Source organism: Solanum dulcamara, chromosome 1 (assembly GCF_947179165.1).
Source record: "Solanum dulcamara chromosome 1, daSolDulc1.2, whole genome shotgun sequence".
Lineage (NCBI taxonomy): Eukaryota > Viridiplantae > Streptophyta > Magnoliopsida > Solanales > Solanaceae > Solanum > Solanum dulcamara.
The window spans coordinates 21,045,950-21,060,390 of NC_077237.1; positions in this window are offsets into that span (position 1 = coordinate 21,045,950).

The window sequence follows — 14,441 nt, forward strand, 5'->3', positions numbered from 1 at the left end:
TTTCAGAGTTTGTTTTTAAAACTTAACTTCCGTATTGAGTATATGACATTGAGTCACATCATGTTTGAGAAATCTTCTGCGTATTAAATCATTATTTTAATATTTTGAGTGCCCCTTTGAGCTATCTATATTTTGAGTTATATTAAACCTTCCACTGAGAGTTTGAATATGTGATTGGACCAATTGATTCGCTTGGGACCAGCAATGATCTTCGAGTGTTGGCCATGTGTAGGGTACCCTCTCGGAGCGTGGCACTATTTTATGCTTAAGAGGGCTATGTGTTTCCTAAGGGGTATGTTGGTTCTTAAAAGGGCTATAAGATGTCTGTGGGACTATAAAAAGGTACTGATTACCTTTGGAGCTATGTATAAAGTGCCTAAGGGGATACTTAATGTAATAACTGCCTATAGAGTTAGGGTATTACCGGTAGAGTATTTAAATTGAATTGGCACCTCTTAGGCTTATAGGGGCCTGGATAGGTGGTCTTATTTGTTGTTTGTGCCTTTCGTGCTTATGGGGGGCGATTAGGTTATTGTTTGACTATTATTGTATGATTTATGTTAGGAATAAGTAGGTTGTATTTTGATTGTTGTTGATCTTCCTCTCCATGTACTTTGTTATTTGATGACATTAGTTAGCTAGATTCAGGTAAGTGACCTGCTTAGCTCGTTATGGTTTGTAAGGCTAAGTTAAACAAAGGTAAGTATGTTTCGGCTCACATCTAATTTTCCACTTGAGTATTCTACAATATTAATGTAGGCAGTCTCATTATTAAAGATTCAAGAGAGAACAAGTATGCTCAGAACATCTCTGATCCTCCTATAAGATTACTTGCAATATTTATGACATTAACTTCAGTTTCAGCTTTTAGTTATTTTACATAATCTATACATTATTTTGTACTAACGTCCCCATTACCTAGGGTTACTGCATTCTTTCATGTATGTCCCAAATGATGAATCAGACAAACCTGTCTAGTTGTATAGCCGGACTTCACCGGGTTGGTTGACTCCTTTCCTTTCGGGGGTCGCTAAAGTCTCAAAGATTTTTCTTTTTGCTATTTATAGTTTTGGGTAGGTTGGGGCTTTTTCCCACCGAGTATTGTATTCATATAAGCTTGCAGAATAGTCAGTTGGGTTGCATAGAGATGATGGTGGCCATTTTGGCCCAGTATGTTTGTTAGCTACATCTTATTAGAAATTGGGCCTTGTTGTTGTGTTGTAGCAGTTAACAGCTTATTGGCCTATTTTACTTTGTGTGTACATGTTTCTGTTAGTATATATATATCATGATGGCCTTGACGGCCCACATAGCGTTTATGATTTTCTAGATATCATGACGGCCTTAATGGCCAAAACAGAACTTATGTGCTACCTACTTATTACTTTATATGAATTATTGGGAGTACTTATTTTCTTTCTAAAGTTGTTGGAGGGGCCTTTCCGGTCGAGGGCTTATTTTTAAGCCGAGTTATACTTATTTGTTTTTTTGACAGCGTATATGGCTGCCATGCGCTATTAAAAAGTGGTTCAGCAGGGTCGGATCATGCCTAAGTTTTGGCATTAGGTGCTAGTTGCGCCCCTCGAGTTTGGAGTGTGACAATAAGGTACCTCAAACACCAAGCTAAATTCAAAGCATTTCTATCGGCTACGTTCTCACATGACTTCATATAAAGGGCAACTTCAAATGACCATATCTCTCAGAATATAATGAATTAGGTAGCTCATGACCTATCAAATTATAGGTAAATGTATCTTTTTTCCAAAGCTAACAAGTTTTCATCAATTGAAGCTCAGAGTAAAAAGTTATTCCTACTTTATAAGACACTATTTTGCCGCGTGCTGGCCGTACACCCGAGGTATTTTCAATGCGATAGCACACCGAGGTAGTAGCTACCGCCTTCCTGCGTGGTTGGCTACATGCCTGGCATGTTTTCTATGTTGTAGCGTGCCTCTGAGGTCATTTAATAATCCCCCAAAGATGTAGTTCACCTTCCTAGTTCAAACTTTTACCCTAGAAAGCGAAGTTCTCAAGAAACTAACTTCCTCTAAGGTTCATCCATCATCCAAGTTAAGATTTGACCATGGAATTTCATAATTTCTTCATCGTGACACCAATTAATATCTCCTACTCATGAAATTTATATATTTTCAAGAAATATTCTCAAGAACTCAACACCCAAGGTTCAAGAAGGGTTTCGTGGTTCTTCTTCTTCCAAGATCATTTTTTTCTTGGGTATTTGGAGCAATTAAGGTATGTAGGACTCCAGTGAGAAATTTCTTTCATCCTCATGTCCAAAATTTCTCAGTTTTCATGAATTCAATTCTACAATTAGAATTTATAAACCCACTTTCAAATTCACCACTTTTATGATCTAATAGCATAATTTCTTGAATTACTTACTCGTGATTATGAATTCTTGACTATTGAACTTTCTTTTATACTTGATAAAGTTTTTCATGGTCATTCTCATGAGTTTATTGACATGATATTATTTATGATTCATGAACCTTACATTTCAAAGAGTAATTTTAGAGTCTTTATATTATTATGAAAGTTATTTTGGAGAAATCACAAGTTATGCATGTTCTAGAATACTTTCTCATGATTTCTACGGTTATTTAACCCCTTTATGGCTTTCAAGTAAATTTTGTATGATATGAACTACAACCTCAATTCGGGTTATTTTAAGATATGAATTTGAGCTTAGTCTCACACAAATATATGGATAATTTTTATACTTATGAGAATTAATATGTATGTATGTTATTTTGGGAGGACTATTTAGCATCGAGTAGACTTTAGGGTGAAGGTTTTCGTTTAGCATCCGTGGACCTTTAGTAGCAATTCCTAAGTCCCATAATTACGTGCCATCGTAGGACTTGAGTATACCGCTTTGTAGGATAACTCGATATGGCCCTGAGGGGCACAAACTAATGAATCCACATAGATATGATATGGTCCTATACCCTGACAAGGTATAGGGGTAGCCCGCCCAACTAGATTAGCTGTTGGACATCATGAGCTCACATGGTGTATGTCAGTTATAAGAAACTCCCCAGTTTATGCATCTTTTTACGATATATTCTTAACTTTATATGGTTAATTTAAGTATGCTATTTTATGAATATGATTATGCAAGACTATTGAATTAGACTCATCCTTACATATGCTTTTAAATGAAGGTTTAATTGATACTTATGCATGAACTTTGAATGTTTTCTTTCCGATTTATTTTTATTATGTCTTGTGATTTTGAAAATCCTATTTTAATATGACTATGTCAGAGTCCCCTTACATACTCAGGACATCTCATGTACTGACGCATACTTTTCTTTGCGCTGCATCCTATTATGATGTAGATACCAGTATCCCTTCTCAGACTAGTGACTACTAAAGTTGCAGCATTTCCAGTAAGTAGTTTGTGAGTCTTCCTCATTTAAGGATTCTATGTATTTAGTTGTTAGATTTCTTTAATGTAGTCTTTATATTATTTTTTTAAGGTAGCTGGGGGTCATGTACTGACAATGTATTTCTTGTTCTGGATAGTATAAGCTACTTCAGACATTAGATTTTCAGTCTCATGGATTATTTAAACTTTTTGTTAAGTCTCATATATTGACATTTATTATAGCCTCCGCTTTATTTTTCTTATGATGTGCTTAGATATGTTATGCCAAGGATTAACTTGGGATCACTTGTAGTTTCAGGTATCGTGTCTCGGCCGAGGTGTAGACTTAGATCGTGAAAAGCAAGCTAAAAACCCTAGAATATTAGTATGAATCCAACAAAATAATATTTCATTTATAAAAAAAAACTTATCAGTTTAAAAGAAATATATTTTAGGTTGTTGCAGAGGGAGAAATATGTGTTTGACAATTTTCCCAAGTAAAATAATAAGTTTGTAGAAGAGCATTAATGAAAAATAATCTTACTTTAAATAAACGGACTCCTATAGGCTACAACTACAAAGATCAAACTCTATTTCTTTAAACTTCTAAACCTAAAGATATGGTTTTCTTCGACAAATATGGTATTTAATTGATAAATATCCCCCTCTATATTGATAGAATTTATTTTATTCAAAAATGCTTTCAGCTTTTTCTTAAGATCATCAAAATGGAAATTTTAGTATTTTGTAAGAAGATATAATTTTTATAAAGTAAATTATCTACTCCATCTCTAGAATAATATAATATTGAAAACGAATAAATTTTGTTTCTTTTTTTGCTAAAACAAGATTCAGAGACCATAAGTACATGTTATAAACCTAACCAAAAGTTTGTTGAAAAACAATTTCAACTAAATAAATAAAAAATAAAAATAGATTAAATCACAATTCACACAATCATCATTGTTAGTTGTCACCACCATCAATGGTCATATAAATTTGGTAGTCATCACCACCATCAATTGTCATATAAATTTTAAATATTTTATTGATATAATATTCTATCAATTTAGTATTTTATTTAAAATTTATATTTATTATTAGAAAACAAACAATCTTAACTATAATTTGTAGTAAGATCTTAATGGAAAATTTTAATATACAAATGTGTATTCAGATTTAGACCTCTAAATCTTAATTCACATCTTAATATGTAGATGTTCATTCAAATTCATACATCTTAATCTTAAAACTAATTCAAGAAAATAATGACAATCACTCACACCAGTATTGTAATGTATAATAAATTAGCAAATATTGAAAGTAACCATACCCCACAAGCTACAACAAAGGACGTGCGGAAGGGGCATTTTGTTCAAGACTCTCTAAATAATGCCTGACATCACATAAATGAATATTTACTTGCATAATAAACATAATAAAATACGTAAGAGTTACCTTGTTTAAGTTAAAACTTTATAATTGAAAACAATTTGACTCTTTTGCATCTAAAAAAATAAGCTGAATCAAAAATTAAATAAAACTACAAACGATGAAGAATGAAAGAATCAAACGAAATAAAAGGACAATGGAAAATTAGAAAAGAAAAACATGTATTATTGATAAACCTAAAACAAATCATGTGCAAATTATTAATTAAATAGAATTGTATGAATTGCATTCTTTAAATAAATAATTATATAAAGTAATAGTTAAATTGATTTAGAAGTGCAAAATATTAAGAGCATATTTGGATTGGCTTATTTAAAGTTCTTTTAAGCAAAAACAGCTTACAAGCACTGTTTGGGTAAATTTTTTAAAAAGTGCTTATAAGCACTTAATTTTAAATTAAAATGGTAAAAATAAGTCAAAAGTCATAAGTTTTTTTCCTCCGCAAAAGTCATAAGTTAGAATTTCTAACTTATGCCTTTTGGCTATTACAGCTTAAGGAGAATGTACAACAAGGTATGACAAAGGTATTTGAGCTTACGCAGGAGGAAATACTCCGACGTCAGAGTAGATTATCTGTACCTAATGTAGATGGATTACGGAAAGAGGATTATCGCGGAAGCACATCATTCAAGATATTCTTTCCATCCGGTCTAGACTAAAATGTATCATGACTTGGAAGAAGTGTATTGGTGGAGTGACATGAAGAAAAACATTTATGGCTCAATGTCCAAATTGTCAATAAGTTAAAGTACAGCACCAAAAGCCTAGAGGTTATATGCAACGTATAGAACTTTCAATTTGGAAGTGGGACATGATCAACATAGATTTTGTCACTGATTTCCTCGCTCATTTCAAAAGTTTGATTCCATATGGGTAATAGTTGACAGACTCACCAAACCAGCGCACCTCTTGCCGATCAAGACTACTTATACAGTTGAAGAGTATATAAAATTGTATATTAAAGAGATATTTCGGCTACATGGAGTACCCATATTTATTATATCTAATAGATAGCATATGTAAAATAAGGGAACAAATGAAATCAAGTATCAATATATAAATGCATAGATCAGAATAAAAGACCACCCTTTTTACTCATGTGGGATAATGTATGTTACATCCTTCTCTTTACTCTTTTTAACTTTATAATCTTTTTAAGGCATATGATACAAATGACCAACTGATCATTGATGTAACACCCCGTATTCTCCATATACTAATTTTATTTCATATGACACTTGGCATAGCCTTATCGTATAGGTGAGGGACCATGTTTCTTATATAAGTAGTGTTTGTTTAAAATAAATTGGAAGGTGTTGTAATGCCATGCACATTTCAGCATGTATACCCCAAGTTAACCTTGCCAAAATTATTTAAAATCAAGATAGTTAGGTGGTTATCCTGAGTCTTGAAGAAATCGGGTGCCTGTCCATCTTAATTGGATTTGAGGCGTGACAAAAGACAAAAGTCAATCCAAACAGGCTCTAAGACTTCTTTATATAGAATTGTAGATTATATTTTTTATAAAAGGTAAAGCTAATTGATTTAGAAGTGTCCCATAAACTTAGGAATCCAAGTGTTAACAGAAATCTTTTGCCTATATTTGTTTTGGACCTTCTTTTTTTCCTTTTTTGACGTTTGTTGACAATTTTTTTGCCTATTTTTGTGGACCTTTTTTGCCCATTTTTTGAACGTTCTTTTAAACTTTTCTGCATATTCTTTTGGAAGTTTTTTGACTATTTTTTTCGATAAAGTTTATTTTTGTTGAAAAATGATTCTCAAGTCTATTTTTGTTCGAAAAAAATTCTCCATGTAGGAATCTATATATATAATAAAGAAGAGTAATTTGCAATGTGGTTAAGCTAAGTGGCAAGCTATTGAAAAGCCACTTAGCAATTTTAAGATAAAGTTAATAAATATTGTAATAAAATTTTTGAATTGAAAGATTAAAAGTATTCGAATTTGTGCTCCAATCCCCCATTTCACAACACACCCCTTTTCAAAGACGTATTAAAACATACCCCTCACGCAAACTTTGATTCCGGGAGTTTTACTCACCCAAATGCGATTCTGCGAAGCCATAAATGCTCCATATCGCCTTGGCTATCATCCTGTCTAATCAAATTATAAATTTGACCTCCCATCGGTCACATGATCATCCTAGACTTCACTTGACTCAGAATTCGTCCAAGTCTGGCCTAAGCTAAAATTTTCCAAAGTTACTACCCAAAGTTTTCTAGCCCAAAATCCTCCCACATTGTCCTATCCCTAACGACGAGAGCAGGTCGTTACAATAGATGTCAATTTACCTATCACTCATCCCCGAGTGACTAACTAGGGAAAACAAGGCTAAAGTAAAGATAGAATAGTACATGTTTCGTCGAACAGTTGAGGATACTTGTCTCGCATGGCTTTCTCAGTCTCCCAAGTAGCTTCCTCTAATGAAAAATATTTCCATTGCACCTTAACCATATTCATATCCTTAGTCCTCAACTTTCGGATGTCACGATCAAGAATTGCAACTAGCTCCTCCTCATATTGAAGTTCCTTGTCCAATAATACCGAGTCACATTTAATGATGTAGTCCCCATCCACATGGTACTTTTTCAAAATAGATACATGAAACACCAGGTGTACCCCAGACAAGTTAGGTTGTAAGGCCAACATGTACACCACTGGGCACATCCTCAGGTCTAATTTTAAACTGATGATACCAGACATGAGATCAATCTTTGAGAAGACAAAAGCACCTTGTAACTGGTCAAATAGGTCATCAATATGAGGCAAAGGGTATTTATTTCTGATGGTGACCTTATTCAACTGTCGGTAGTCAATGCACATTCTCATACTACCATTATTTTTCTTGACAAACAACACTGGAGTACCCCAAGGGGAAAAACTAGGAAAAATGAACCCCTTGTCAAGAAGCTCCTGAATCTAAGCCTTAAGCTCTCTCAACTCCGCCAGAACCATATTGTAGGGAGGAATGGAAATTTGATGAGTACCCGGCTCTAAATCAATGCAGAAGTTTATGTCTCAGTCAGGAGGCATACCAGGCATGTCTGAAGGGAAAACCTCTGGAAATTCATACGCTATTGTTCCTTGACCTGCACTACTATTGCCTCGGCCCCCACAGCCTCTCAAATTTCTTCCTCGCCCACATTTTGGACGTGTTTTACCACTGTTCCCTCCAGCTGCTGAGACCACTACTTGGACCTGCTGGAGTGTTGAAACTATCCTGCGGGGGAGAGGGCACTTCCTCCGTATATGGTCTATCTCTCCATATTTAAAACAATCGTAATTAAAAGATGGGCGACTACTTGGGAATGATGCTCCCTAACCCTCATGAGCCTAATGCTGCTATGGAGTACCTAAAAAACTGCTAGTAGAAGCGGGAAGTACTGACCGAATTGACCGAACAACAATCATCGTCCTATCTGACCCTTTGGAAAGGATTCCTAGAAGTTACCTGCACTCTTGGGCCTTTTAGCCAAAGCCTTGGCTTGCCCATCCTTCCTCACACCTTCAACTTTCTTAACAAAATTTTTGACCTCATTAAAGCTCTTGTCGGACGAAGTTATATGAATAGAAAGTACCTACAACTCAGGGTTCAACTCCTTCACGAATAACCTGATCCTCTCCTCCTCAGTAGTGACCAGCTGAGTAGCGTATCTAGACAGTGCATGAAATTTGGCCTCAAAAGCAACCACTAATAACTCTCCCTACTCAAAGGCCATAAACTGGTCCTTCTTCTTATCTCTCAAAGTGCGGGGCACATACTTCTCTAAAAATAGAGCATGAAACTGATCCCAAGTGAGTGGGGGCAACACAGGCGATCGACACTCCATATAGGCCCTCCACCACTGCTTGGTCTCTTCCTGCAATTGGAAAGTCACAAACTCCACTCTATGCTAGTATACTATAACTAACTTGTGTAGCCTCTCATAGCAATCATGAATAAACTCATAGGCATCCTCATTTTCAGTACCATGGAAAATGAGAGGTTTGAGCTTGAGGAATTTTGTGAGCATGTCATGCTCAATACCAGTCATTACAGCACCCATTGTTGGCCTAAGAATGCATCTGAGCCTGCTACTTTATCTATTGGCTGATCTACAGAAACAAATGGATGGTTAATAGGAGATAGTGTTGCAGGCATGGTGGGGATTGCGCCAGTGCCAACTAGCCCACTCAAGAATTCTATGATCTGCTGGGCCAAGATTGGATTCAGAGAAGGAATACCAACAGCCTTGGTTTGGGTATCCTCCTCTTGTTCTGTCCACTCACATTCCTCTCCAGCTTCTACCTCCCCCTCAAACTCATTTTGGGGAGCCGGAGGGGCTTCACCTTCCAGCAACTCCTCAATAAGGACCTCTACTCTGGCAGGTGTTGCCCTCCCTCTACCCCTGCCTCGCCTACCTCCCCTGCCTCCTCCTCTACCACGCCCTCGAACGACTGGCTCTCCCTCGATCTCAACTGAAGCTACTGGCCTGACACCGTTGTAACGTGTGTTAACCATCTAAGGAAAAAAGAGTGAAAGTGATTAGATATTAATTTTGATCACCAGATATCAATTGGAATCAAGTTATAGCACGAAAGAAGGAAGACAGTGAAACTTTTCATAAAATCATGTAGCCTCTTGAAGAAAAGTACAGACGTCTCCATACCATTCTGCAAGACTCTGCTAGACTCATTTTGGTACGATGAGATCAATGAACCTAGACTCTGATACCAACTTTTTCACGACCCTGACCCGCCATGACTGGCACCCACAATAACTCTCTAGTGGAAGAACCATCTTTAATGCCCAACTTACCAAACTTAGAAGATAACCATTAAAGACTTGTGGAAGTAGGAATAAACTAGAAATAATATTGAGTTCCCATAAACTCAGCCAACAATGTTAATAACAACGAAATGTGGAAATAAACATACCCTAGGAACTGAAAGTCATCCGTACCAAAACTTTAACTAACAAGTCTAGAATAGGAGTACAACTCCACATACAAATCAGTAATAAATAGAAACATTGTCTGAACACCTAAGCCCTGTAAAAGAAAAGGACTAATATAACGAAGAGTCCATGGCAGTTTGAAACAAACAACTCACCCTTAAACTCTGAAAAAGCTTCTACTCTTCTAACTGAGGTCTCTCTGCAGCAGGATGAATATGCCCTGTACTTAATAAAATGGCAGAGCAAGAGTAGTATCAGTACACAAAAATAATGGTGTAGTGGTAGGATCACGCGGTTAGCTAGTAAGCGGATCATAGACAAGTAAATTTAACACAATAGGCATATAAGTATAAAGAATAAGTCAACCAATATCAAGTTCAACTATTATTCTGCAATATCACAACCCAATAACTTCCACATGCTATAACTTCACACCAGAGTCCTCTTAAGGGACGTACAAACAATCAACTTTGTGTCGGAATATGACACCCGATCTAATTACGTGTCAGAACGTGACACCCGATCTAAATACATGCTAGAATGTGACATCCGATCCAAATTATGTATTTGAATGTGACACCCGATCCCAAGATGTCACAATCACAAGAACATTCAATGTTTACAACATTTATACCACCAAGAACAGGCCAGCAAGTGATCATTTCACACATATTCTATCATGTTTTCCTATTCATATACATACACCCATAAAATGAAATAATTTAACAAGTATATGAAACACATATAGGAAACTAGACCATCACCTACCTCAAATTCAAGCTTTCGGAACCTTATAACGCAATAGCATTCCCTTTTTGGGTTCATTCTTCTTGTTCTTGGTCTAGAAACATTAAATACATATCAAGGATCAATACAATGGCCTAACTATCAAGAAATACAACACAATTTCATTCCTTAGGCCAAACCCATGATCCTAACATTACCCTAGGGTTATTTCCCACTATAGATTTTTAATTCAAACTCTCCCCCAATGATTGACACCCATACTTCTAGTTTCCAAGAATCAAAGTATAAATCTAGGGAGTAAAAACCTTACCCTATCCGTGGAAAATCAATGAAAATCGCCTTAGGTCACCTCTTGGGGTTTTAGAAACTATTTCTTGTAAAAAAGACCATTTCTGATCTTTTTCACAATTTAAATCGCGACTGTCTCGCTCTGGAGGGACAGATCCCGCTCTTGCGGCCTCGCTCTAGCGGGATATGCGGGAACAATGAGCTCAGAGTTTGTGTTTCAAGCCCCCATTTCACAACACACCCTTTTTTAAAGACGTATTAAAATATACCCCTCACACAATTTTCGATTTCAGGATTTTTACTCACCCTAATGTGATTCTGCGAAGCCGTAAATTCTTCCTATCATCTTGGCTATCATCTTGTCTAATCAAATTATAAATTTGACCTCTCATAATTCATGTGATTACCCCAGACTTCACTTGACTCAGAATTCGTCCAAGTCTGGCCTAGGCTAAAAAAATTCGAAGTTATAATAATAATAATAATAATAATAATAATAATAATAATAATAATAACAACAACCAAGTGTTGAGCAGGACCTTAGGGGTTATTGGAAATTTTACTTAGTCTGGTAGTTTTACAAAGTCAAATATATTTTATGTAAACCACGAATTAATTGTGTAAAACCCAACTGGGAACATCCCTAGGCGATATCATCAGCCATACAGGACTTACCAACGGAATCACAAGGTTTTAACCCAATTAATCCATTACTAACCATGTCGGGAACACCCCTTTTAGGGCTTACCAACGCCATGGTTTAAGCTTAGTTTACTATAAAATTATTTTAACTTTAACCTGACCAAAACCTTAACCCATTAAAGAAAAACTCTTATTTTAGAGTCTTTGCCATTTGATATTCTAACAATCTACTTAAGTTATTATTTAACACTTAAGTACTTAGCCCATCATGGGTCTAAGTTAAGCAAAATATATAATAAAGAAGAAAGAAATAAGTACCTGGAGGACCACCAGTAGCCTGGGGTTGTTACAGCAAACTTCAATCTTTTATTTATTTCACAACTATTACACACTATGTAGTACTATAAGTAGAGAGAAGGTAGAGAGAATTTAGAGTAGTGAGAGAAGGGGTTTCTAAAACTTGAAAATAAATGAATGCAGAATGCATTCATTTATAATTGAAAAAAGTGCACAGTAAAATGTGCAAAAGTCAAAAAGTACACAGTTCTAAATAGTAAAAATCTACAGTTACTATCCAATTTTCAACGTTTGAATAGTGAAATAACTGTTGGCACAGTGAAATCTACTGTTCATGCCATCCATTCTGTCTGCCTGTCAATTTCTTGTGCAGTCTATTTTAAATTTTCTTTTTATTTTTGAACTGCATAATCTCTTCTTCAGCCTTTTTAATAATATCTGGAATATCACTAGAGGCTGTACTGTGTAAACTTTGAGCATCATTAAAAAAATTATCTTCTCCGGAATTTTCCGGCATGGAATCATCATCTATTCCAAATTGTTGTTGAATATCTCTTTTTACTTGTTCCATGTAAGCAGCAACAAGTTCTTCTTGGGACAATATCCTCCCTTTTTAATCTGCAATTTTTTAGTCATTTTGGCAAAATGACTTTCTTCTTCTGGAATCTTGATTTTATCAAATCTGCCATATTTAATGATGGCTTCACCAATATCATTTAACAAATCCTGTCCATAAAGTTTTCCATTCTGGTCTTTCTGAACTAATTTTGACCAAAATTTGGTATGAAATAATCTATAAATGCACGGCATACTGTCTGAATCAGTACTGACTTCAATAGTCCATTTAAAAATCCAGGGGATAGAAAATTCCATAAAGAAATTCATTAAAGGAGTCCCTATGAAAAGTCTATTTTCTTTTTCTAATTCAGAAATTTTTGGGGTTGCTTCTAACCATAAGGTAAATTGGTCCAAAAAGAATGAAGGTAATACTGAATTAGTAGGGCCGAAATAGGACCACCACTTCACAAACCAAGTAGAAATTACAGTGGCTTTGAAAATTTGAGGACAATTTTTTATGAACCACGGGTGTTTGTGGTCATCATTCTCATAATACAGAATTTTGGTAAAAGCATCAACATAGTCCCAATAATTAAAATTGACACTAGTTTTGACAATAGGATGAGTGTACTGAGAATCTTTTAGGGTACTGAATCCCCATTCTTCTGGTAAAATTAATTTTTTGATAATAATTTTAGAATATGTAAAATATGATTTATTAGGTCCTCCTGTATTATTGTGAGTAATCTCCACAGACCCTGTAGTAGTTAAAATCATTTCATAATGTAATCTTGTTTTGTAAGTTTGCATAGGAAATAATGCATTACTTAAATAACGTTTCATCACGACCCATGGGTTAGTCTTCCATTGAAAATCTTTTGGGTCAACATGTAAAATTAATTCCTTTTTAGGATTGGTGCAAAAAATCTCTTTATCATTTTTGCCAATAATTGAGGCAAAGGAATCTTCATTTGTAGGATCCTCAACTGAGGTGGGTTGACTGGTAACATTGTTATCTCCAGTAGTTCCAGTATTGCTGGCATTGATAAAATTTAAATAATTTTGATAATCTTCAAAGGAGGGTCGAATACCGGCATTGCCGACTGTTGAAGACGACGCTCCTGGAGTAGAAATTCTTCCAATTAATCTGTTAGAGCCTGGAATCTGGCCCAAAGACTGAAATCTATTCTGGTTTTGAACTCCTCGGTCTCTTCCTCGATTTGAGGACCCGGACCAGTTAGGGTGCATCCTGTTCATAAAATATTTAATTCAAATATTCTCTTGTAAGAAAATCAGGAAAACTATTTTCAATACCCTTTTTATATTCAATGTCAAAATCAAAAGGGGCTAATAAAGCATGCCACCTAGCAAACATTTGTTTTGAAACATTATGTTTACAATCTTTGTTAAACATAAATTTAGCAGCCTGGCAGTCTGTTTTAATAATAAATTTTTGATTATATAGATCAGTCTGAAATTTTAACACACATTTAACAATAGCTAAAATCTCCTTTGCCACAGTAGCATAATTCTTTTGACTAGTATTCCATTTACCAGAATAAAATTGAATAATAAAATCTTTTTTATCAGCAGGAGAATGCTGGGTTAAAATACCACCATAACCAATATCTGAAGCATCTGTTTCGACTGTTTTCATCCAATTTGGATTTGCCAAAGTCAAGCAAGGCAATTCTCTAACCTTCAATTTAATATTTTTAACAGCAGTAGTATGTAAATCACTCCAAGCTTTAGGTTCCTTTTTTAATCTATCATACAAAATAGCAGTATCTGTAGCCAAATTTTTAACAAAAGGAGAAATATAGTTTAAACTTCCTAAAAATCTCTGTAACTGGGTTTTATTAGTTAAGACATCAGGAAATTTGGATGCAAATTCAATACTTCTATTGATTGGACTAATCTTACCTTTTTCAATATTATGTCCTAAAAATCTAACATTTGTTTGGAAAATAAACATTTTTGGTTGAGAAATTACCAACCCATTCTGAATAACAATTTTCTGAAATAATTCTAAATGTCTAAAATGTGATTCAATATTTTTAGAAAATACTAGAATATCATCAATGTAAACAATAATAAAATTAGTATAAGGAA